At 46.0% G+C, this 26,772-nt stretch overlaps 2 protein-coding genes across 3 annotated transcripts in view; one reads left to right on the forward strand and one right to left on the reverse strand.

Annotated features, from left to right (window-relative positions):
- The window catches only part of CA12 (carbonic anhydrase 12), a 60,695-nt gene that overhangs the window by 8,591 nt on the left and 25,332 nt on the right, over window positions 1-26,772 (forward strand). The gene's annotated exons all lie outside the window — the stretch shown is intronic.
- The window catches only part of APH1B (aph-1 homolog B, gamma-secretase subunit), an 85,434-nt gene continuing 79,539 nt past the window's right edge, over window positions 20,878-26,772 (reverse strand). The window contains exon 7 of the mRNA XM_057543778.1: window positions 20,878-22,090. The gene's annotated coding sequence lies outside the window, so the exon portion shown is untranslated. The remainder of the gene's footprint in view (window positions 22,091-26,772) is intronic.

Below are 26,772 nucleotides of genomic sequence, written 5' to 3' on the forward strand. Positions count from 1 at the left end.
CCTGCTTTGTGCATTTGAACTGCGAGTCACAGAATAAGGCTTTCAGATTCCTGCAAACCGCCCAGGTGAGAGTGCCCAGGTTACCTTCAGACTGCAAGGGCCCTAGGCAGGAGAGTGCCCTTCTCCTCTGTAGGACATTTATTCTACAGTAAACAAAGAATAAAGGGCTCCTTTCTGAAAGTTAGGCTCAGGCCCGAGAACTTAAGCTGCCAGTGGGTCTAGAATTAACTTCTCGTTGCCGTGTTTGTAAGCAAGCAGTGGGCCAAGCAGTGATGGTCAGTCCTTAGTGAAAGAGGAATGCTTGTCTTAAATGGAGAGACAGGGACATCAAGTCTGCAAAAAGGTTTCAAGATAAGCAGCTTGAAATCGGCTTAGCTCATGTATTGCAATGAATGGGAAATTTGGTCATCAGCTGGAGTGGGGATGGGGGTCAAGCTCTAGGGTCCACTGGCAAGCGCAGGAATGTTAATAATGTCTTGTTTGGGACTGAGTGACGAGGGATGTGCAAGAGAGATTGTTATGGGGAGCAGGAGGGTGGAACTGGCCTCGTTGGCACAGGAGGGGTGATGACAGGCAGGGAAGTTGATTACTACAGAGGAAGCAGAATCCAGAGAAAGATCTGACTTGGATTTGCTAGTTAGCCTTTGGATGTTTGTTAGCCCAAGAGGCATAGAAAAGTCCCTAAGCTAATCAACCAGCTACCTCCAGGCCAAGGTCTCCTTGGCTCTAGCATTGCATGGCTCCAGTGCTACTAATATCCCTTACGTACTTATTATGGGCAAGGCATGTTGCTAAGTGGGTGGGTAATTAGAAGCATAGGCTGTGGTCTGTAGATGGGAATTACTTAAGGCTCACAATTCAAAGCAGAATATAACAGGTAATAATAGCAGATAACAAGTAAACGATTCAGTGCTCTGATGGTTCAGAGGAGGACAAGAGTGCTAGGGCTAGATGGTCAAGGAAGGCTTCCTGGAGGAAGAGGGTTTTCAACCGGACCTTGGAGGATGGGGAGGATTCAGTACGATGGGAAGGAAGTGCTATTGGCCAAGTTGATGATGGTATCACGTGAATGGAGGCAAGAAAGAGCAAGATGGCATTTGAGGGAAAACATGTAGAGAAGTCGTTACAGGGGAGGGATGGACTCTAAGGTCAGAAAGATAGGTTGGGTCATGTATTAAAAGACTGCAGCAGGTCTATAAGTAAGGATGCTGGCCCATCTCCCATCTCCAAGCTATGTTGTTAAATGGAAAAAGCCAGGTATAGTATGTATATTTGGCACCATGTGTGTACAAGGTAACTGTGTGTTTGCACAGAATTTTACTGGAAGGATTCAGGAGAAACTGAAACAGTAATGGCCCCTGGAAAGGAGTACTGAGGGACTAGGGGTCAGCTCTGGGAGGGAAGAGTTATTTTCACTGTTTGTAAAGTTTGAATGTTTATCCTATGCTTGCCTTACCAAAAAATGCAAAATAAAACAAAATATTAAAAAAATTTTTTTCAAGAATATTTAGCTAATACTTTAAATTATCCCAAAATACAGAGAGAAAAACATGAGACACAACAGGCGTTTTTTCCCCCCAAAACACTAACATTGTGCAACAGGAAGGCATTGTTGCTGTTCTAAAGGCCTGTATTAGACTTTCTACTGAGGGCACCAACCACAGGGTTACTGTGAGGATCAAATGGCGAGATCCATGCGAAACGGGCTAGCATAGTATTGATACTTGTTCTATAGTAAGCACCCAATAAAAGTAGACTGTGACTATTATTATCAAGATACATTGTTTTCTTGGAATAGATTTTTACTCCTCTCAAAAATAATAATAGTTTTGTGTCTACACGTTTTATTAATATGAGAAGGCAATTTGACGCCTGTGTATCTCATCATCATTTTTTGGAGTTGAATGTTATTTCCCTCACTACCACAAATAAAAGCTTCATGTATGTCCACCTTTTGGTAACATGTTGTTAAAGCTATAATGATTGCATTGTGTCAGGAGTATTCTATTATATTGAGAGTGTTGTATGGACTTCTCTAAGGTGAATATATTTCATTAATAAATATTGTTCTAAATTAAAAAAAAAAAACAGGGGCAGCATGGAGGGGGAGGCCAGGCTCTTCCCACTTTGTCCCACGGATGGAGGGGCGGGGCAGAGGGTAATTTGCATTTTAAGGAGAGTAGGGGGTGGTAGGTGGTGGAAGAGGAAGGATGGGAGGGAGGCCAGAAGGTGTCTGGCCTTTGAAGGAACCCCATTCTGTGTCTTAACGTCCAGTTTACAGTGGCGGCAGTAGGAGGGAAGGGTAGGGCAAGAGACCTGACAAAGGAGGAATCGGTGGAGTCTGGGCATCAGGGCCCCTTGGGCAGGTTCAGTGTGTGGGAGGAGACAGGAGCAGTGTAGGCACGGAAAGAAGGCGGGACTCAAGTTCTGGACCTTATCCCATATGGTCTGGAGGAAGCACGTGGTTTCTCCCCATCTGTGACCTGGGGAAGGGGTTGTCCAGATCAGTATTCCTCAAGCTATGGCTTGGGCTCACCTGCATCAGAATCACCTGGAATGCCTTCCAGATATACAGATTTCTGAGCCGCAGCCTGGACCTGGGGGAGAGAGGGAACCTGAAAAACTTGTCTATTTCAGGTGATTCTTATGCACTCTGTTAGAGAACCTCTGACCAGATGGTTCCCAAGACCTTTCTAGCCTGAGTCAGAGGTAACTTGCCCCACACCTCTTCTACTGGCTTCCCAGGTGGAGTGGAGACACAAGTCACGTCTCCCCAGGGCTCCCTTCATCTGCGGGACAGCCCCCCTGGGCAGGGCAAGGAAGTTACAGAGAACAGAGAGACACGGTGTCAAGAAGGTATTGGAGGAAAATCTTACTGCCACTTAGGCATGACACGGTGCTCCCCAAGAGAGGGCCTTTCTGTCCAGCCATACCGACCAATCCAGAAGCATTTCTTCCTGACCATTAGCGCTGGCCAGCCCTCTGTCCCTCCTGCGTACAGTTAGAGCAGCTCTTTGCTGAGGAAGCAGAGGGCAGAGTCTAAAGATGCATGGCATGCATGGGGGTGAGCACAGAGGCAAACCTGGGTTTTTATTAGTGAAATGAGCACACGTGATGTGGAGTCAGGTCAGTGGGGGCCAGTGAAGGAGGCAAACAGGTCCAGGCTGGCAGCTGGCACTTGTGCTTGGAGTCACACAAGTAAACAGAGAGCCTGGCATAGGTGCCAGGGGGGAGAGGGGAGAATGGTTTCCAAACAATACAGGCTGCACCGAATGGGGCAAGTCCAACCCAAGGCCACGTGCTGGTTTTCCCAGGGCGCAGACCTCAGCTACTTTTCACATAGATGCCTCTGAGTCATCCTGCTCTGCGGGCCTCTCGCTTCCAGGAACACATGATAGGACTTCTAGAAGCACACGGAAAGAGAACTCGAGCCCCATCCCCCCTCCACACTGAGTCACCAGGCTAACCTCCCGGATGGCCCCCTGCAGACAGGACAGCCCCCCAGGAGGAGCACTCACCCTGCCCCTGAGTGCTCCTCCTGGGGGGCTGGAGCAGCAGCTGGGTACATGTTGGCATGTGCTGGGTCAGTGCCCTACCCCCTGCAATCAGCCCCAATTCAGTCCTGCTGAGCCACCAACTCTGAAATAGAGGGCAACTGCAAGTCAGGCTGACACGTGAGAGAAGGCTGAACTCCAGTCTGCTCAAGTGCATCTATGCTGTTAGAAGGCAGGATAGCGGGTGCCCTTGGGGTGCGGAGGTGACTGGAAGGAGGGGACACTGGTCACGTTTCGTTCCTTGACATGGGTGCTGTGTTCAGTTTGTGAAAATCCATCAAGCTGTTCACTTACGATACGGGCACTTTTCTGTATGTATATTATATTCAATAAAAGAGTTAAAAAATTCCAGCTGGCTGGGAGAGTCATCCTTACCCCAATAGATTTTTCAGCCCTCCCACAAGAAACAACCAAAAAAACCCTCAGCGTGTTCAAAATAACAGAGCAACCAAAAGGAATGACTGTATTGAAACTAACGACCCAAGAACGCATCATGTGAGCGGAGAACAGAGGTGGGCCTCCATCCCAGAGGCTGCCAGACACCGCCCTGGTGCTCCTCCAATGTGAGCTAGCTCAGGAACAGACAAATACCACTGTTCATCATTCGGGAGAAATAAGACAAACCTTCATGGGAGATGAGATGTAAGGGGAAGAGCAAGCCAAACCCCCACTCCTGGCAGGTGAACGAGTCCCACTTCTCCCCAAGTCAGGGCCCCGCAAGGCATCCACCAGATCAGCCCCTCCATCCCAGATCGGGGACTCTGGAAAGATGGCAGCTTAGCCTGGGGGTGCTGGGCGCCGGGCTCGTAAGCCCTCCTGCCCAGCTTCTCCAGTCCCGGGCTCTGGCAGGACTCCCTGTGACCACTGCCACCGCATTCCTTAACTGCTCTCCTTTCTCCCAGACAATAGAGGCTCTGTCTTAAAGAATTTCCTTTGGGAATTAGGAAGGGATCCTCCACTGGGGCGAACCTCATTGGTTCTCCAGGCTCCCACCTCCACCCCCCTTCTGTCCTGAATCTGCTGGAATATTAAGTTACTATAAACAAACTATCTCTGGGGTTCGGGACATCCTTCCCAAGCTAGAACAAGACATGGAACACATGCAAGGAAGCTAGGAAGCTTTACTTCTGTAGTAGGCAAAGGCACCGTGTGACCTTCACACGCAAAGGCAGTATAAAAAACAGGTTAAGTTAGAGCTAAAGGGAGAACTTAAAACAGCAGTTAGGGAGCATGTGCAATTAATAGGCTGATTTTATTAAGGAGAACTGTCGTCTTTACCAAAGGTAGAGGCCTGGCCAACTCACAATACCCCAGTGACTTCTCCCCCGCTCCCACTGCCATCCTGAGGATGAAGGACAAGAGGCATAAAGCACTCTTCCGGGAAAGAGGGAGAGAGAACAAAAAAGGCCAGAACATGTTTTTCATACCAGGGAACTGAATCCCTAACCCCTGTGTTTGGGGATTTCCCTTGAGGCTTAGCAATCCAACCCGCTGTGATTTATTAAATCTGTAGTATAGTTCCAGTTACTTCTAATTGAAGTTGTAACATCCAGGGTCCGCCTGGATGTGGTGTGGTCTACCCACTCGTCATTATTTCTCATCTTTCCTGAGTTGCAGAATTGAGGTTTGTGTGTTCTGGAGGATCTTGGCCTGTAGCTGCCCAAATGCCTGCATTTTCGTATTCACAGCTGGCCTTACCAGCTGGGTGAAAAGATAGGGAAGCTAGCATTTGTTCCTAAAGGCGGGTGTAGTGTCATGGGGGGCGAGGGACGGGTGAGACAGAAAACCAGGAGGAAGAAGTGGAAAGTGTACAAAGCCCAGAAGCAGGCAGAACTCCTGGAAATAGCAGCTAGGCCACTTTCTGGATAAATGGTCTTAGGAAAGTAACAACCTCTCTGGACCTCGGTTTTCTCAACTACAAAATGGGAGCAGGAATAGCATCTACCTCAGTGGCACCTGGATGAGCAGCACCAACGTCACCTGGGGCTCGGGATGCCCTTCCCAAACACTCAGAACTACAAGCGAAACTCATGGGGGGAGCCTGGGAGGAAAAACCCAAACCCTTCACCTCCTGTTCTTTTAGCAGCAAGAAAAGCACCATATATGACTGTGTTAGAAATGCAAATTCTCGGGCCCATCCCAGATTTACCTCCAAATCAAAAACTCTGGGGCTGGGCCCAGCAGTCTGCTTTAACAAGCCCATCAGGTGATTCTGATACACAAGTTTGAGAACCTCTGCTTTGCTTCAGAGTCATGGCGAGGATTAAATAAGATAATACACAGAAACAGGCTCGCAGTGCCTGGCGAATAGTGAGCACGTGTAGCTAATCATCTTCTTTCCCTTCACTTTACAGAGTGATGGTGGAATTCTATTAGCTAATAGATGGGAAAATGCCTGGTAAACTCCACAATACCAAACAAACCTGAGTTTTGTTAGAAAGGATCTACTTCTTCGTGCTTTTCTGAATTGCCTGAGTTTTTAAACAGTGAGGAGGTATTCTTTTTATATTCTGAACAAACAAAAGGAGTTTCCCTTGTGAGAAAAAAAGTGATTGAGCAAAAAACCCCAAGGGCACCAAGCCCTTGTCCCACGGGCCTCACAGGCCAGAAAGTTCTTCCCAGCCTTGTCCTTCAGACCAGGGGTCGAGTTGGAGCTCATCACCCTGGCACTTCCCCGGCATCTAGGGACCAGATATCTGGTTCCACAGCCGTGGCCACCTCAGCCACGCAGCTGAAGTCACTGGATCATCCCCTGCCTCCCTGCCCAGCCCACGGGGGCAGGGTGCCACTCCCCCAAGCCTCTGGGCTGAGCCTTGATTTAGGGTTCAGGAGTGGAGCTGGGAAGAAATCTGGGGCTGGGCTACTAGGGCCCCGTGCAGGGACTGTCACCCACCTGGGGCAGAGACAAGCCTTGGAACTGCAGGCTGAGAGTTGGCTGGCGAGAGCTGGGAGTGGGTCCTGCCAGGGGCTCCGTCAGGCCTCTGGCTGTGCTCAAACTTGCCCTCTCTGCTTCATGCTGGTCTCAAGCCCCAGGCATTCAGGTGAGGGCAGGGCACAGCCCTCCAGAAGCCAGTTAAAGCCCTTGGCAGCCCATCCCCAGCAGGGGGAGAGAGAGGAGCCCGTGGGGTAAACCAGCTTAGAAGAAAGATTGAAAGCAAAATGGCTGAATTCAGAGCAGGTGTGTGAAGGCGCCCCGGGCAGAGACTAGAAGGTCTGGTTTTCCATGAAGAAGAGAATGGACCAGAGACTGTCTCAGCAGGCTCCACGTCTCCTTGAAGGGAGCAGGGGCCCTCTCTCCTGGTCTGTTACTGTCTTCCTCTGCAGGGGCGGCCACAGGGGTGAAGGGTGCAGGCACGACTGCGGAGCCCAAGAGCATAGCCAGACTCTTCCCAGGGCCACACCTCATGGCCAAGAAAGAGAGCCAGGACCTGCTGTGGACAAAGACTGTATTTCATTGATTCTCAGATGCAACTATTTTATTTTAGCATCTCTGTAAGTGGGATATATCTTATAATCCATGGCATCTAGAAGCAATGAAATATGGTAGCTGTTCCACAAACACTCACCAAGAAGCACCCTGTTAGATGCCAAGAGCACAGAGAAAGGAGCTGAAATGATTTAATTGATCAACAATTAAATAGTGAAACAGTAGGGGCAAGAAAATGTAAAAATAATCGCTAGTATGCATGCTGTCCAACATAGCATATAGGAATGATGGGGAGACATATTAGATTTTGAACTGTAACTTCTTTCAATTTTCAGTCAAGCCACAGTTCACTTACACTTTTTAGTGGTGTTGGACCAGTATTACAAGTATTTGTAAAAAAATAAATTAGGCGCTTTTTTTTTTTTTGGCTGAGCCACACAGCTTGTGGGATCTTAGTTCCCTGACCAGGGATTGAACTGGGCCATGGCGGTGAGAGCACCGAGTCCTAACCACTGGACCGCCAGGGAATTCCCATAGACGGGCTCTTTTTCTTCTTTTTTTAATTAATTCACAAAAGTATTCCTTTAAGGAACAAGCTTTCCAATGACCTGGCAAGCATTTAATTTTTGCCAACCAGGAAGGAAGAAATACGAGCTGCCACCTCCTCATGTCCATAAAGGTTGACTCAGAACTGACGTAACTGTCCTATGTGACAGTTTTGTCATTGTTAGAGATTTCAGTAATTAAAATGGGAAACAGAAGCTTAGGTTATTTTCCTTATCAAAATTATGTTCCTTGGAGGCACAATATTATGATGGTTTTCGTGCTCCTGTACATTGGATGTCTTAAGCTGAGTGCAGTTTAAGGGATCCTTTCTAATCACAGGAAGGTACTTCTTTCCTTCAACACTGTGATCTGACCTGTGACAAATCTGTACTATACACTGTGTAAATGGCTAACAAGTCAATTGCAAACCAACTGAATGTACAAATCTTAGTGCTGGTGCTGAAATCTCTTCAGAATAGTCAGCATGGTCTCAAAGTTTGTTTCGAAATTTCCAAGCATCGAGTGTCAATCAAAACTGAAGATGAAACACTAATGAATGTTGAATTCTCATGCTTTAGGTGGACTTCCTTATTAGAGGTTTTGGTTCTCTGCTATTTTTACCATACTGTTTCATTTAAATTTCCTACATGCTAACTTCATTTGTGCGATTGAAATAAAATTGCAATAAAAAAAAAAAAAAGAACTGGCGTGACTCTAAATAAAATGGCTCATTTAGCTCATCTTAACTTTTTAAATGCTTTTGTAATCATTAACTTGTGACTAGATCAGCTGTATGACTTCTGGGTGAATAGGAGACCCATGTAGATCTCGTAAGGATGCCCGTGGTTAGCTTCAGGGCAAATGGTCATGCCGCCCCAACCTTTTGGGACAGTTGGCTCAGAAAGGGCTCCTTGGTTATGATGAGGGTGAGATTTGCTTATAGCAGGGAATGGTGACACTGGCAAATGGTGCCTGGTGCTTTTGTAGGGAGGCCCCTCCTTGGTACTCCATCTTCTGGAAACTGCATGAGAAGTGGAGAAAGGAGAAAAGGTGACTGTGAGGGTTGTGGAACAAAGAGGTTTTGTAGCAGGTCTGAGACAGTCGTGCAAATGACTGTTTCCCCTTTTGGCTTTGGCCACCAGGAAGCCCAGAGGCAAACTGGTGATTCCAACTTGAGTAACTGTCTATTCTCCTATGACCTGCAAATCTAAAGGTTCTTCATTGATAGTGCCCTTCTAGTTTATAGGTATTTTTCATGATCCTGAGCCAAAACGTTATACAAATAAATTTCTGGAATTATTACCTAGAAGGGACCTGAGAGTAATGGTACCCTACACATGCATCACTCTTTTATTCTGCCCTCCTCCATGGATACCACTGTTTAAAAGGTTTAACAAATTAATCTATTAATGAAATAGTTTTCCCATTTGTTATTAATCAAAGACAGATCTGAAAACCAATCAATGTTTTTAGTTAGCCCAAGATAAGGATTCACATTTATTCCACAAACATTTATAGAGTAAATACAAAGTGCCAAGTATTAGGCTAGGTGCTGAGGAAATGATGAATAAGGCATGAATAAGACTGAGAATCTGGGAGGAGACAGTGAATTAGGCCTTACAAAGCAGAGAGATGAAGCACAGAAAAGAGTGCCCTCACCTAGTGTCTTGGGAAAGGATTAGAGAAGGCTTCCTGGAGGAGGTGATGTCTAAGCTGAGACCTGGAGGACATGTAAGAGCTAGCCAGGCAAAGGGCAGGGGTTGAAAGAGCCTTTGGGGTTAAGGGACAGATTGTGCCATGATCACCTAGGCTGGTAGGTTCTGGGCACTGCCAAGGACCTCAGTGAGGAGGAAAGGGGCTGGGGAGATGGACCAGGGCCAGTGTGAGGGGCTCAGGAGCTGGCTGAGGAGTTGGGACCTCATTCTGGAGATGGTGGGGGGACAGCTGGAGCGTTCTAGGTGGAAAGCTGAGATAAGCGTTTTAGAAGGATCATTGTGGCTACAAAGTAAAGAGTGAATTGAGTGTGAAACACGGAAGGAAGGGGGCCAGAGGGATGCAGGAGAGGGGGATAGGGGTCTGAACCACGGGAGGGGCAATGGGGGTCCTGCCCTGTTGATATAACTCAGCCAGAAACGTAAGACATCTAATGTTGTAACTGGCAGAAGCAGCCTGATTGTAGATGAGTGCCCATCTCTGTTGGGCTTCGTGAAGTATTCACATCAGCATCCAGACTGCCACCGCTGCCTAGGTGGGACCCCAGTGGGGAGCACTGATGTAGCCAAGCCCCACACTCATTTACAGATGAGGCGAGGAAAACTCAGAGTTGTCAAGTGGCCCAAGCATGAGAAGCTGAGCCAAGACTGGAATTTGTGTCTCCTGATTTCCATCTCGTGTATTTTCCCAGTGATTTGGTGGATGCTTATTTTATGCCAGGCATTGTGTACCCTACACGACACATCACAACACTGTGCAAAAGCCATTGAGGAAATGCAGTGATTTTTTTGAAAAAGTAAATAATATAGACTTGCCAGAAACAAATTATGCCAAATTAACTTGCTTTTCTTCCCTACCTCAGAGTAAAAGGCTTAGTGGTTAAAGAAAACACAATAGACTTAATACCTGTTGACATAAATAAACATTTGATATGGTTCCTTGTGACACACTCAAGGGAAATGTAGATCAAAGACCAGTGTGGTTGCCAGGGAAAAAAATCTATACAGTCAAGTCATCATTACTGTAGGCAGCGCACGGCTGGGAGAGATGTCAGGGGTCCTACAGGGACAGTCATGAATCAATACCGTTTTCGGATTCTTGGGAGTAGGATGGACAGCTGAAGGAGTGTGGTGGTTGGAATCGGAAAGACGAGAGTTGGAAGGAAGAATAGGGAATAGATGACACACGTAAGTGAAGAAGAAAAGCAGATCAAAGAGAGTGGGTGGACCTGGGGGTGGGGAGAGGGGCAGGAAGCAGCTCCTGGTGAGGAACACCGTGTGAGCACAGCAAGACAGAAGCCCCGGCAGAGACTGAATGAGGAGAGCCGCCTGCCCCGTGCTCGGTCCTGGTGATTCAGGAAAGAGGTGTATGCACGCATTTACACACGCACACATATGTGTGCACGCATGCATCCACGTTCACATGTATCCACATTCTTAGGTGTGTCCATACCCCCGACACTCACACCCCCATCTCCTACACCATGAACTTGGAGTGAGCCTCTCCGCTGGCTTCTGAGCTACGGGAATGTGTGTTGACATCTCACTGCTTGGAGCGATGCTTGGGTGAGAACTTACAGCCGCCCCTCAGTCCCTCGGTGCTTCCTTTTGGCAGTTTCCCAAGAGCCCTCCCAGCTCTTGATGAACCTTTTGGTGTAATGCTTAAACGTCTCTATCAGCAAGGATGGAGCAGGGAATGGTCCAGCACTGAGTAAAACTGAGCATGGAAGGTCTGCAGGGAAGACTGGGTGTGCAAAGATGTCTGGTCAGAAACCTTGTTACGCCGTGGGGAAAAAAGTGGGGAACTGCAGGACTTTAATGCTCTTCCTTCACGTAATTGCCTTGAGAAGTATAGGTACCTCTGGGGTTAATAAACAAGTGCTTGCTCTCCAGCTAAGGCTAATGTGCTAAATTATCACTGGAGAATGATTTCCTCCCTGGTGGTTTTTGAGCACGAGCCTGCTGCAAGCAAGGCAGTATTCGAGGGGTACGGGTTTGAGCAGGAGCCCTTTCTAGCCTCAAGGGGCGTTATCTAGAAGGAGAACATCATGCACACCGTGTGGGGAGTGACACCCTCCCCAGGGGGGCTGCTCGGGCAGAGGCAGAGGGCCCAGTCCAGGAGAGGTGCTGAGGAAACATTTGTTGAGTGAACGAGGAAAGAATGGTTTGTTTCTCTATTTACTTTTGGCTCTGGGAGTGAGGGAAGGCACCAGGGAGAAGGTGACACTTGATCTGGGATGGCAGGATTTCAGAGGTGAAACTAGTCTGAAACGAAACGCCACATCACCATGCATATCTCATTAGAAGTAAAAGGAGCGACGCAGGGAGCCCTAGATTTGTTTTCCGGTGAGGTGAAAGGGAGAACTTGCTCTAAAAGGTTGGAAAAGGGGGGCGGGGGAAGGAGGAATTGAGACTATTCCATTCAGAAGGGCCTGAGAACCAGCATGTCTTGTAAGTCCATCACAAATAGACACTACACTACCACGTTTATTCCTCCCAACAGCCCTGGGGTCCTGCCGGGTGGGTACTGCCACTTTCATTTTGTAAGCGAAGCTCAGGAAATCTAAGAGATATGTTCAAGGTCACACAGCCAGTAGGTGGTGGAGCTGTGATTGGCAGCTTGGTCAATGGCTCCAAAGCCCTTGACCTTCCCAACTGCACTTCACACCCCTCTGGAAGGGAGACAGAAGTAGCCTGGATGGGGACTTCCCTGGTGGCGCAGTGGTTAAGAATCCGCCTGCCAATGCAGGGCACACGGGTTCGAGCCCCGGTCCAGGAAGATCCCACATGCCGCGGAGCAACTAAGCCCGTGCACCACAACTACTGAGCCCGTGCTCTAGAGTCCACGAGACACAACTACTGAGCCCGTGTGCCACAACTACTGAAGCCCGCGTGCCTAGAGCCCATGCTCCGCAACAAGAGAAGCCACCGCAATGCGAAGCCCGCGCACCGCAACGAAGAGTAGCCCCCGCTCGCCACAACTAGAGAAAGCCCGCGCGCAGCAACAAAGACCCAATGCAGCCAAAAATAAATAAATAAATTTAAAAAAAAGAAGTAGCCTGGATGAAGGCTTTCAGGTGTGAGAAGAACCATCGAACAGCAAGTTTTCTCCCTAAAAGGGAAAACTGAGGGAGCAGCTTTAAATAACAGCAAAAGCGCTATAGGTTAGATATCAGAAAGGACTTCCTCTTTGTGAAAGCGGGTAAGTGAAGAACGGGCTCAACAGAAGGTCAATGTTTAGAGACCAGTCAGCCGTCACTTAGGTCATGTTCCCCCGTGGGTAGCTGCAGAAAGCTCACGTCTTTTACCAGATCCCCTCTTTTTGTTATTTCCAGACCCCCCAGGAATGTTTACAAGGTCACAAATCTCTCCATTGCTGCTTCTCCCCTCTAGCTCTGGACCATCGCCAGGGCTTGCCTGCTGGTCCCCTCTCACCACCTCATAACCGCTGCTGCCGCCCAGGCTCTAGACCCTCCAAAGGTTGCTGCTGGGGAGAACGTGAGGGTCAGGGTCAGTGGCACCCTGGCTGCTTACTGGCACTGTGACTTTGGGCACATTACTCAACCTCTGTGCCTCAGTCACCTCATCTGCTAAATGAGAACATAGTGCCTCTGTCGTAGGGTTGTTATGCAGATCAATTAATACCTGTTAAGCATATAGAATGGGGGTTGGTGAACTATGGCCCATGGGCCAAATGCAGTCCACCACCTGTTTTTGTGAATAAAATTTTCTTGGAACATGGCTACACTCACCTGTTTACATATTCTCTATGGCTGCCTTTTTTTTTTTTTTTTTTAACAAAAGCAGAGTTGGGTAATAGTGACAGAGATCATACAGCTCACAAAGCCTAAAATATTTGCTATCTGGCCTTTTGTAGAAAATGTTAGCCAACCTTTGATATAGAATGATGCCTGGCACATAGTAAGTGCTCATTAAATGGTAGCTTTAAGAAAAACAACAACTCACTAGGCTTTGGAGTTTAACAAAATTTGACTGAGGTCCTGGGGTGACACAGGCAACTAAGCCTAAGAGGAAAGCCAGATGTCTGTGTCATCAGTACTCCACGAAGGCAATGATCATCCCTGTCCCTGGGGATTTCCTACCATCAGGTCATAGGTTCCAGTCTTGCTCTCCTGGCCTGGAGCCCTGACTGTGTTTCCCCTCCCCTGAGGTTAGGCCTCCATTCCTCTTTCCTGCCCCAGGATGACTGACAGTGAGAGCACCTCATTCTTTCTAGAAAAACATCCTCTGCAATGTGTGATCTGCTCTTTCCTTCTGTGTGGCCCAGCCGAGACGATCACAATAGTCCAGGGCTTCTCAGCCTCTGCGCTGTTGACATTTGGGGCGGGATAATTCTTTGTCTGGGGGCTGTCCTGTGCACTGTACGACGTTTAGCAGCACCCCTGGCCAGCCCATCTACCCACTGAATGTCAGCAGCATTCCCCCTCGTGACACCAAAAATGTCTCCAGAGGTTGCCAAACATCCCGAGGGGACAAAAATCACTCCTGAGAACCACTGGCTGCGTCTGAGATAACATCACAGGTGAGGCAACAACCTTCCAGTCCAGGACAGCTAAATCCATTATTTTAGAAAAACAGTGCTCTTTGCAAGGGCACAGACCAGTTAAAGATGCACCCAATTTGTATCACTGGATCACTAGACAGAACGCTTGGCACCTCAGCCTGAAACGCCAGCATTTGGACTGTTACAGCTGGGGCTGAGCTTTCACAGAAACACTGGGTAGTTACCTGCCTCAAGTCCAGGTCACTAAGAGGGCTTATCCAAGCGATCTGTCCCGCAACAGGGGGAGTGGGACAAATTTTTGGCCCCTCCCCCAGAATGTAGAAAATGCTTATGAACCGCCCCAGCTGTCCTGCCCCTTCCCACATGAAGATTTTCCATCCTCATCCGTTTTTGACATTCTACTCCCCCTCAAGTGACAGGAAGAAACTGCTAGCAGCTTTAAAATAACAGTCTATTCACTGATCCACTTATTCTTTTGACCAATCCTTAATGATTCCCTTTGTGGGCTGGTCACTGGGGATCAGAGACAAGCAGGACACAGCCCCTGCCTTCCATGCACTGAGAGTTGAGGGCCAAGCAGACGTGTAAACAGGTAATGACAACGGAGCAGATTAAGTCCTGTGATAACGTACACTGACCCTGGGGACACAAAGGTGGGGCAGAATTCCTACATTTGGGGGTGACGGTGGCTGTCAGGCATCCCTGAGGAGCCGATTCTTGAAAGATAAAGGAGTTAGCAGGGCAAGGAGAGTGCGTGCATGTTTACGTGCATGGTGGTGTGCGTTTTAGGGATGAAAATGGCATTCCACTGCAGGCAGCAGAGCTCCGAAACCAGACAAGAGTGTGGGGTGCGATCAGAGAATCAGGATGGCAGCAGCCCAGTGTCGGAGAAGTGGTGGGGAAAAGATTCTCCCTGCGTCTGTCAGCAGAGGCTCTGACAGCTTTCGTTCCAGACTACCTTTTCAAAGATGTTTATGTAGCAAGTCATCTTGCATAGATAAAGGCAGTGTCTCCTTCCAGGGCAGAGAGCAGATCTGTTTGCTGTCCAGTAAAATAATGTCTCTCTTGGAGGTAAAGGTTGGGCAAGTTTGCTAACCACCCCCCTTTACACACTGGGGTTTCCTAAGCTGAGAGGGATGTTCATTGTGTGGAGCAGCTTGCAAATGGAGGTGTTACAAGGCCCTGGTTACCTCACCCTATGGAACTGGGGCTTGAGAAACAGCTGCAAATGTCACTCTGCTACCCCTGTGAGTATTAAACTGTCCTTCGTCTCTGACTCAGGAGTCTCGTGTCTTTACCAGCATCCGTGAAACTGTGGCAGGCTAACTTGTTAGTCGGGGTGAAGTCTTAAGACTCCCACCCCCTCTTTGTGACACATGGTAGTAGGGAAAGCAAAGCCTAGAGAGGAGGGTGGGATCATGACGGGCTTGTGGGCTGCACTCCAGACCTTGGGATTAAGCCTTAAGGCTTGAGGAGCCACTGAAGAACTTTCAGTAGAGGAATGTCTGGATCTGGATCTAGCGTAGGGAGTGGAGGGCTGGAGAAACAAGGCCAATGAGGCCTACAGATACGGAGCTATGCAGCTGAACAGGGCTATGCCAGTAGGGGCAGATGAAGGCCAAGTTTAAAAGAAACTTAATTTGGTCCTTGATAGCTTTTTTTCCTGAACTGGGAGTCAATCCGGATAATCCACTGCATTTATTTGTGGCATCTCTTTAGACCTTTCATGCTCTTGACATTTCTGAAGCATACAGACCAGATATCACATAGCATGTCCTTCCATTTGGGTTTGTCTGAGGGTTTCTCATGAGATTCAGCTTGTCCATTTTGGCGTGAAGAGTACAGTATATACAGAAGTATATACTGTTATTATATATTATATATGTATACACACACATATCTATATACACACATATATTCACAATGGAATATTACTCAGCCATAAAAAAGAATGAAATAATGCCATCTGCAGCAACACGGATGGACCTAGAGATTATCATACTAAATGAAGTAAGTCAGACAGAAAGACATGTATCATATGATATCACTTATATGTGGAATCTTCAAAAAAATGATACAAATGAACTTATTTACAAAACAGAAATGGACTCAGAGACATAGAAAACAAACTTATGGTTACCAAAGGGGAAAGGAGGGGAGGGAGGGATAAATTAGGAATTTGGGATTAACAGATACACACTACTATATATAAAGTAAACAACAAGGTCCTACTGTATAGCACAGGGAACTATACTCAATATCTTGAAATAACCTATAATGGCAAAGAATCTGAAAAAGAATATATATGTATATGTATATATATACACACACACGTATACATATACACACACATATACATATATACACACACGTATACATACACACATGTAAACATACACACACACATATACATATACACACACGTATACATATACACACCCACACATATACACATACACAGCCATGTATATGTATACACACACGTCTACGTATACACACATCTATGTACACACACACGTCTCCGTACACACCCACATCTACATATACACACCCACGTCTACGTACACACACACACGTCTACGTATACACACATATACCTATATACACACACGTATACATATACACACATACATATATAACTGAATCACTTTGCTGTACACCTGACTCTCACACAACACTGTAAATCAACTATACTTCAATTTTTTAAAAAAGATTAAAAATAAAGAAAAAATATTGTCCTAAAAAAAAGACACCTAAAAGAGTAAAATTGTTACATCTCTGTGCCTAAAAATGGGGCCAAAGGAAAGGAAGGAGCGGACTGGGATCCCCAGCTTTTGGGGGGGGGGTTGGCGGTACTATCAGCTGCGATAGAGAACCTCGAAGGGGGTGGAGGAGGGTGAGAGAGGAAAGGATGGTAGGTTTGGTTATTTTTCAAATTATTTGTTTGCCCGTCTGCCTCCCCCTCCAGCCACGTCTGATTTCAGGAACCCATGGAGCGTCCAATGGGGGTGGCCAGTAGGCAATGGGTCTGGAGCTCAGGAGGAAACCCCGACAGGGCAGAGGTGGTGCTGAAGCCATGGGAGGGGATAAGATAACCCCAGGGGAGTGTAAGTGAGAGAAAGAAAAGAGCCAAGGACAAAACCACAGGGAGAGCTGACATTAAGGGCAGGTAGCTACAGAGAGCTGAGAAGGGGCAGGAGAAATGGGAAGATAACTCAGACAAAGCAGTATCCCCCAGAAACCCAGAGAGGACAGGTTCAGAAATGGGGTGGGGTAGGCGGGGAGGCACCGGGGCCAAGGGCCGCAAGAGAAATGAGGGCTGAAGAGTCTATTTGAATCCAGTGGGATGTGGGCCTGGAAGCCAGAGTCCTGGAGCAGGGAGATCTGAGCAGGAAGTGGAGATGCAGAAGTGGCCGGACGATGTTTGGTTGCAAAGAGGGGGTGAGGAATCAGAGCAGGAGGGAAGGGGAGGTTCTCGTCCTAGTAAACAGATATCAAAGTCCACAACTAAATAGCTTGTTCAGGGCCGCATTCAACTTAGATACGCAGGATGGCCCCTGACCTGCTGTCTAGCCGCCCCATCCAGTCTCGGCTCCTCACTCACAGCCTCACACGTTTCACAAAGATGAGTGCTGAGAAGGTGGATGGGGCAGCAAGGGAGAGAAGAGCAGCTTTTCGGCAGCAGAGGCAGCTATACCGACGATTAAAAGCACCTGTTACATTTTCCACTCTCTCTCTCTCTCTCTCTCTCTCTCTCTCTCTCTCTCTGCCAGGGAAGGAGTGGGTCACTAAGGCAGCCTCTGCTCACATTATTTGCTCTCCCATCAGCTTCCTTTTGCTGCCAGGGAACACTGCTTCATCACCTTGCATGGAACACGTCTTTATTATCAGGATTATTTGAAGTTTTCTCTCTTCATTCAGAAGCTTGTTACAAATAATAGCCTTACTGGCCCCCAGACCCTCGTCTCCAGGAAACCAGGCTGTATTATCTGCAGCTTCCTTTCGTGCCAGCTCTGTTCAGTTTACTTTCTAAAACCCACACAAGAGGAACATGAATGCTTTATTTCAGTCAACAGCTATTTTATAGCAGAGAATAGCAAGTTAAACACAGTCAAATATTTAAACTACAAAAGCAACCCTATGAAATGAGAAACACGTGATACATCCATACAATGGGATACTCTTCAGCCGTAAAAAAGGAATGAAGTACTGATACATGCTACATCATGGATGAACCTTGAAAACATTATACTGTGTGAAAGAAGCCAGACACAAATTGTATGATTCCATTTATAAGAAATATCCAGAAGAGACAAACCTATAGAGACAGCAAGTAGATTAGTGGTTGCCAAGGGCTGGGGGGAGGAGGGGAAATGACTGCTTAGTGAGTATGGCGTTTCCTTTGGGATGATGAAAATGTCCCGGAACTAAACAGTGGTGAACAGTTGTACAACACTGTGAATATACTAAACGTAATTAATGGTAAATTTATGTTATATATATTCTGCCACAATAAAAAATTAATTACTTTGGAAAAAAGAAACCTTACCTTGACACCAGAGAACAAAAAGCCCTGGCTCCAGCCCCAACGGTGTCGATGTAATGAAGGCTTTCTACCAGCTCTTCTTAACTTCGGCTGCACATTAGAATCACCTGAGCAGCTCCTTAAAGCCTCCTGTATCTGGACACCACCCAAGACCCATTAAACCTGATCTCTGGGGCGGGGGCCAGGGGCAGACCTAGGAGCTCTAGGAAGCTCCAATGTGCAGTTAGGGTTGAGAAATACTGAGCTAGACCAGTGGTCCTCAGAGTGTGGTCCCCAGACCAGCAGCACCAGCAGCACCTGGGAATTTGGTTAGAAAGGCACATTCTGGGACTGTACCCCAAACCTTCTGAATTAGAAACCCTGAGAGTATTTTAACAATCTGTGTTTTAACAAGAAATTTGTGTTTTAACAAGTCCTCCAGGGGATTCTGATACACACCAAAGTCTGACACCAACTGTTCTGCATCTAGACCAAGTAAGATACAGAGAGTTTTTCTCAACCAATGAGTGTTTACTGAGCATCTACTGTAAGTTTGCTTCTGTGATAGATGTGAAAATACAGAAAGTCACCTCAGGTCTCCTCAAACATCTAGTTGGTTAGATTCTTGGAAAAGAAGTTGTATGTTAAAATGAGCTGAGCTTTTTTATGGCTGAACAGTATTCCATTGTAGGTGTATACCACATTTTATTTATCCCTTCATGTCTTGATGGGCACATGAGTTATTTCCACCTTTCGGCTATTACGAATAATTCTGCTATGAACATTGGTGTACAAGTATCTGTTTGAGTCTCTGCTTTCAATTCCTTTGAGTATATACCTCAAAATTCTACTCTAGGAGTAGAATTGTCAGGTCATATGACAATGCTATGTTTAACTTTTTAAGGAATCACCAAAGTGTTTTCCACAGTGGCTGCACCACCAGGAATGTACGTTTGGGATGATGGAAAAAGTTCTGGAAGGGGCTAGTGATGATGTTTGCACAACAGTGTGACTGTAGTTAACACCACTGAATTCACTTTAAAATGGTTAAAAATGGTAAATTTTATGTTATGTATATTTTACCACACATACACACACAACATTAAAGACATGAAATGAGCCATGAAAACAGATTTAGAAAAGGAAGTTATGTTCCTAATGGTCAACACTGAATAAAAATGACCTCAAACACCCTAATTATGTTTCCATAATTACACATATAACAGTGCATTAAAAAGATGGTGTCTGCAGTTCTTACTATTCAGAGGTGGTCTTTGCCTGAGGATGGAGAAAGAATATTTTTAATATTCTTTTTTTAGGAGGGTAGGGCAGGATGTTGGGTTCTTCTGGGGACTTCGTGTGTTTACATCGACCAAAATTCCTTTGTGAACAAGTCAAACAAGAATAACATGTACTGAGCACTGACAGGTGATGGGCCTGGCTTGGTTTCCCTGCTGGGGTTAGGCCGTTACCACCTTAGCAACTTGTCTAACGTATTAGTGGCCTGTTGTTGTTCAGGAACCCTTTGCTGAGCACTTTGATGTGCAGGCTCAGTGGGAGGAGCCAGGGATACAGGAATGAATGGGACGAGCTGAGAGCCCAGTGCAGTGCTTCCCAACCGTCAGTGAGCGCTGAGTCTCCCACTGGGCTCGTTCAATGACAGATGCCGGGCACCACCCCCAGAGTGTCTGGGTCAGGGTGTCGAGCGGGGAGGAGGGGAGGCCCAAGAATCTGCATTCCTAACAGGTTCCTAGGTGATGATGGTGGTGGTGCTTGTCCAGGGACCACGCTTTGAGAACCACTGGTCTACTGGGGTAGGAAAGTATAAAATGTTATTTTGATAAGTGTAGGTGCCTCTAGGAAGGAGAAGTGTAAAGGGCTCCACAGGAGCATGGAGGATGCGGAAACACTTGGTCCTGCCTTTTGGGGGGTACGAGGGGCAGGGAGAGGGTGTTTCTGGGGGCTGGGATGCAGCTTGGTGTGTCTCAGCATCGCTGCAATAAAAAGGGGAGGGGAGAGCAGGCTCAGAGGAGTCCAAAGAGGTGGGCAGAGCTTTGCCACAACGAACGTGCTCTAAGGCAACAGGACCTAAGAGGGTGCCAGAGATGCAGGAACAAAAGCAAACAGTTGTCACCATTTATCTTTGGCAGCCTGGAAACCTCACCCTCCTCCCTATAAAAGCCTTCCCTCCAGAAGGGACCTGACAAATGCCTGGAAGCCAAAGGGTAAATGACTGCCAAGCCTTTTCTTCTAGCTACACCCATACCTCCCCTCTCCTCTCCATCCCAGCAATATTGGAAGGGGATTACTGGAGAGGGAGGGGCCCTCTAAGTATGGCAAGATGCAGGGGAAGGACTTCGAAAGGTTTAGCAGAGAGCTGAGCTGGAGGCCCCAGTCCTGCAGCTCACCTCTTCTTGCTCCCCAGCCTGCAGTACTGGCCCCACTGCCATGGCTAAACCAGAAAGGATGCCAAAGAGTGGCTTGGGAGGAATTTACCCTTTCCCAGTCTCCTCCCTCTCAAGCCGACCCAAACAAAAATTGAAATAATAAAGAGAAAAGTTTGATATAAAGTATGGCTTAACAGCATCTTTAGAAAACATTCCTATTTTTATTGATCTATAACAGTAAAAACCAAGGAAGCAGAATGGGCCTGCTATGGCAGTCCAGCTTTAAGCTTTGTAAATAATAAGTAACACTGACTCTCCAGCCCTTGCTCTGCCCTGTCTCTGATTCACTTGTAATATTAACAAAGAAAAGGCTTCAATGCCAGTTTGGTTCCTTGACCTCTGTTTGTTTATAATAAAATCATAAGACATCACCAGTCAATCATTAACCCACCCCTCTGCTAGCCTCCTCTCCTTTTGGGCAGGATCTTGGGCTTTATGGCCATGCCTCTCCACTTGACTGGCAGGGAAACAGGCAGAGTCAGCACAGTGTGGCTTTGGGCTCAGGGGGCAAGAATCCAGCCAAGGCAGATGCTGTGGGAACCCCACACTACTGACCAGCTGAACCCGCTGGACTTTTATGGGAAGGCATGTATCTTTTAATCAACTTCAGAAGTGAACTGCAGGAGCTGTAAAATATATATAAAACATATTTTACAAATGTGACTTCTGCATCCTAACAACATCCTGAGAATGTGTGGTATTGAGATGGATTTAGAGAGTATACAGAGGCTGCCTTCCCTCTGAATGGGGTCCTGTGGCTTAGGTGTGTTCTCTATGGCTCCAGCCACAGGACCACGAAGGATGGGTGACCCCCAGAGAGAGCTGGGTCCCAGCCCCCTGAAAGGAGGACCTTTCTAACAGACGGAGGAGTGTACCTGAGCGGGTGCTGAATGACTCCCACGCAGCCTTGTCGCAGGGCAGCACCCAGCCTGGCCGGGGGGAAGCCAGATGAACCCTAGGTTCATTCTGAGTCTTTACATCACATACACATAAAATATACAAGCTCTCTGTTGCAGCAGGGTCTCTGAGTGCTCTGTGCACTCCCTTTGGAATGCCATTCCCCAGGTTTGATTCATGGTGGGCTCAGTCCCATCCTTTAAGTCTCAACTTTAACGGTGCCTCCTCTGAGAAGCCTGCCTGCATCACCTGGTCCATAGTGGTCCCTCCATTTTTTCTCCATCATAGCCCTTGCTTATTTCCTTCATAGCATTGACTGCAGACTGGAATAATTTTACTTGTGTATTGGTTTGCTTGTCAGTCAGTCTTTTCCACTGGAACGTAAGTTCCATGAGGACAGAGACCAGATCCGCTGTGCTCTCCATTGTATCTTCAATACTAAATACAGGAGGCACATCTGTTGAAGAAAGGAACAAATCAACTTCAAAATTAAATATCACTCCAAGGAGGGTATTTAGCAATTTTCTCTTTTATTCAACATTTCAATACTCATTTTTAAATTGCAAATATAATCTATTTAATTGTGTGTTCAAATTTGATACACAATCTGTGATCATTTTCATATAAATATACATGCCCAGACTGGGGGCATTTTTACTAGAGTCAGATCCCCTTACAAAACAAACCTTGGCGACTGACCAAAAGCTTTTATTATACGAAAATTTTGACTGTTGGTTAAAAAAAAAGGTGTGTCAACATCTAGAATGTGTAAAACCTTGCCACTGTAGTTTTATCCATTGGGGCAAGTTTTGATCTGACTGCGTTTTGGTAGCCAGTCCAAAGAGACAGGCCCTGGGGATGGTGGCCCAGGATGGGCTGCCCAGGTGTTCACACAGACACTGAGGGCTCTACCCCAAGAGTGTGGCTACCACAAATGTCAGGGGCGCCAGTTAGGTCTGAGGGACAGACTTAGAAAGGTCCAAAAAGGTAAACGTCATAATAGGATAATAATGAATACTTTTTTTTTTTTGTCCAGACTCATCAGATATAGTCAAGTTACAAACAATATTTATTTTCACTAGAATTTTTGTTATTCTTAGGCACACAGGATGCAGTCAGTGAGAAAGAGTAATCAGTGAGAAACAGCAATCAAACTGTACCAGTAATTACATAGTTCTGATCTTCTAAGGAGCCCTATATGCTTTTATTATTACCGTACATGCTGTAACGTATATATAGTAAATGTATAAATATAAGAAATTACTCAACCCATAAAGTGTTTTACTTACCCCATACCATGTCTGCAAACAGATTATAAAATAATAAAATTATCCTTCATTTACTTGCATGAACTGTTATTTGCCCAAGGCAGTAGTGAGTCTCTACATACATATGTACAGAGCAAATACACCCATGTTGGAGAGAAATAAAAGGAGGACCTATAGATTAAAAGAAACTCAAGGGACATATTAACCAGTCATGATACATGGACCTTATTTGGACCCAGATCCAAACAAACTATTTCATAAATATATGAGACTATAGCACAGGGAACTACATTCAATATCTTATAATAACCTACAATAGAAAAGAATATGAAAAAGATATATATAGATAGATAGATAGATATAACTGAATCACTTTGCTATATACCTGACACATTGTAAATCAACTATACTTCAATTAAAAAATAGGAAAAAAAAACCAAAAAAGATTTATGAGACAATTGGGAAAATTTGAATTTGCACTGGATATTTGATGACATTAAGAAATCATTGGGAGACGCAAGAGGGAAGAGATATGGGGATATATGTATATGTATAGCTGATTCACTTTGTTATAAAGCAGAAATTAACACACCATTGTAAAGCAATTATACTCCAATAAAGATGTTAAAAAAGTTTAAAAAAAAAAGAAAGAAATCATTGTTAATAGTTTTTAGATGTGAAGATGATATTGTGGTTATTTTTACAGAGTTCATACCTATAGTTATATATAAGCATCCATAGATTTTCTTCAAAGGAATCCGGTGGAGGGGGAACGGATAGGTCGGGGGTATGGATGAAACTAAATTAGTCATGGAGAGATGGGTACACGGGGCCATGCTACTATGCTCTTTACTGTTGTACCTGCTTTGAAATTGTATTAAATTTTAAAACAAGACATAAGGTGTAGTAAGAAAATAGCCAAATATAGGTTCACTTTAAAAATCACATTGACTCTTTTAGGCTCACGGTGTACTTGGGCTGCGTGCATCTCAGAATGTGAGAAACTGAGACTGTCTGTCATCCCACGGCCCATCCTCTTCTCTGATCACCTCTGCAGGCCTGCTGAGTTCTAGGATTTCTGACTGGGTTTTTACTCTATGGGCTTCCTTTCCAGGAAGGCTTCGGTGTTCTGGTCTGATCCATTCAGCAAACACTTACTCAGTGCCTCCTTCAGCCCAGAGGTAATTTCTACCTCTGCTGGCTGGGTCCACCCCTCCCCCACTGTCTTCTAAGGGCCACACTCCATGAATCAGCCCTTCCTTCTCCTGGAACCATGCTTCCTTCTCTATTCCCCTTTCCTTCTGCATGGAAGTGTGCTCAAGTCTCTTCATTAAAAAATAAAAAATGCTTCTCGTCACCCTCATCTTCCTATAAACACCACACACACCCACACACACACACCCTTCTCCCATCCCTTTATGGCTAGATTTCTGAAATGAGCTTAAGAAACCCTCCAAATCAATTCATTAAGTGTCTAGGAAATGCCACTATATGCTCAGACACGGGGGAGGGACGTGACAGAGTTCTAGGCTTCCAAAGGTCTTCAAAACTTATAGACAGAGTTCTAGTCTGGAACAGGTTTAGAGTAACAGTCACAGGTGAGATGGCTAAATGACAATTCAAGGCACTGTACCATCATAGGAAGCCGGGTAATCTGGCCTAGGAGTTCAAGGCAGGAAGAAAGTGCTGGAGTAGCTTGCCCAGGACTTGAGCTGGATTTTGGAGATGGACAAGATTTGGAAAGGTAGAGAGGAAAGAAGGCAGCATTTTAAGCAGATTTTTAGCATAAGCACATTTGTGAAGGTTGGTCTGAGGATGGGGGAGCTGGCCTGACCATGGGGGCGAACTGGGGTGGGTGTGAGGGCTTTTGGAAGGCCTTGAGAGGCCGAAGCTGTGAAACATGGCTGTGGTTCTGCTTTGTTTTATTGGGGGCGGGGGCAGGGCAGGGCGTGCTATGGAGAAAGGGAGCGGACGGACGGGTGGTACCACAGGAGCAGGGCTACACCTGGTTCTGGCTGCAACAGGAAAGGCTGGGGCGGGGACCCCGCGTGGAGCCTCTGCAGTGTGACCTGGTAAGGGCCTAACCAGGGTGGTGGAGGTGGCGGTGGTGACGGTGGAAACTTGGGACCCCATGACCCACCCCGAGGGCAAAGGATGGGCTGAGCCAGCCTGGCTCTGAGATTTTGAGCCTTGGAAGAGCGGGGCCAGTTGTCGTCTGACAAGGCTTAGCGCCATCAAATTGAGATCTAGGCCATAACACATCAACCAGCTTCACTATGTGGACCTTCTCGGAATCCTGAATTTTACAAACAACCATTAAAAAGATATGAAAACAACAAGGTCCTACTGTAAAGCACAGGGAACTATATTCAATATCCTGTGATAAACCATAACAGAAAAGAATATGAAAAAGAATGTATAGATATATGTATAACTGAATCACTTTGCTGTACAGCAGAAATTAATGCAACATTGTAAATCAACTATACTTCAATAAATTTTTTTTTAACTCTGAAATTCCTATTTTATTTTATTTTTTAACATCTTTATTGGAGTGTAATTGCTTTACAATGGTGTGTTAAGTTTCTGCTTTATAACAAAGTGAATCAGTCATACATATACATATGTCCCCATATCTCTTCCCTCTTGCATCTCCCTCCCTCCCACCCTCCCTCTCCCACCCCTCTAGGTGGTCACAAAGCACCGAGCTTATCTCCCTGTGCAGTACAGCTGCTTCCCACTAGCTATCTATTTTACGTTTGGTAGTGTATATATGTCCATGCCACTCTCTCACTTTGTCCCAGCTTACGCTTCCCCCTCCCTGTATCCTCAAGTCCATTCTCTAGTAGGTCTGCATCTTTATTCCCGTCTTGCCCCTAGGTTCTTCTGACCATTTTTTTTTTTTTTTTTTTTAGATTCCATATATATGTGTTAGCATACGGTATTCGTTTTTCTCTTTCTGACTTACTTCACTCTGTATGACAGTCTCTAGGTCCATCCACCTCACTACAGATAACTCAGTTTCGTTCCGTTGTATATATGTGCCACATCTTCTTTATCCATTCGTCTGTCGATGGACACTTAGGTTGCTTCCATGTCCTGGCTATTGTAAATAGAGCTGCAATGAACATTGTGGTACATGACTCTTTTTGAATTATGGTTTTCTCAGGGTATATGCCCAGTAGTGGGATTGCTGGGTCGTATGGTAGTTCTATTTTTAGTTTTTTAAGGAACCTCCATACTGTTCTCCAAAGTGGCTGTATCAATTTACATTCCCACCAACAGTGCAAGAGGGTTCCCTTTTCTCCACACCCTCTCCAGCATTTATTGTTTGTAAAAAGAAATGTTTTAAAAAGATATGAGATAATTGGAAAATTTTGAATTCTGACTGGATTTAATAATATTAAGGAATTGTTAACTTTTTAAGTGTGGTAATGGTATTGTGCTTTCGTTCTAAGAGCCCTTATGTTTTAGAGACATACTGAAATATGCGCAGATGAAATACATTTGGATTTGTTTCAAAATTATCCAGGGATAGGGGACAGCAGGTGTGGTAGAGATGAAGGCGGATAGGCTGTGGATTGTTAGTTGTTGAAGCTCGGGGATGTGGGGTTCATTTTGCTCCTCTCTCTATGGTTGCACGCATTTGACATTTTCCCTGAAAGAAATCCTGGTCCTCGGGTAATGCAAGTCTTGTACTCTGGGCCTCAATAATGCCCAGCTGGAAAGCATGCGAGGCATTTTGAGCCGTGCCACGTTAATCTCTTGTTACAATTCAAAACAGAAATTTGGTCCACTTCTGTTTTGCCTCAAACAGAAAAATTCATGAACTGGAAAGAAATAATGCCTTGATTTTAGTTGGAAAAACAAA

Source organism: Balaenoptera acutorostrata, chromosome 3, assembly GCF_949987535.1.
Source record: "Balaenoptera acutorostrata chromosome 3, mBalAcu1.1, whole genome shotgun sequence".
NCBI classification, from domain to species: Eukaryota; Metazoa; Chordata; class Mammalia; order Artiodactyla; family Balaenopteridae; genus Balaenoptera; species Balaenoptera acutorostrata.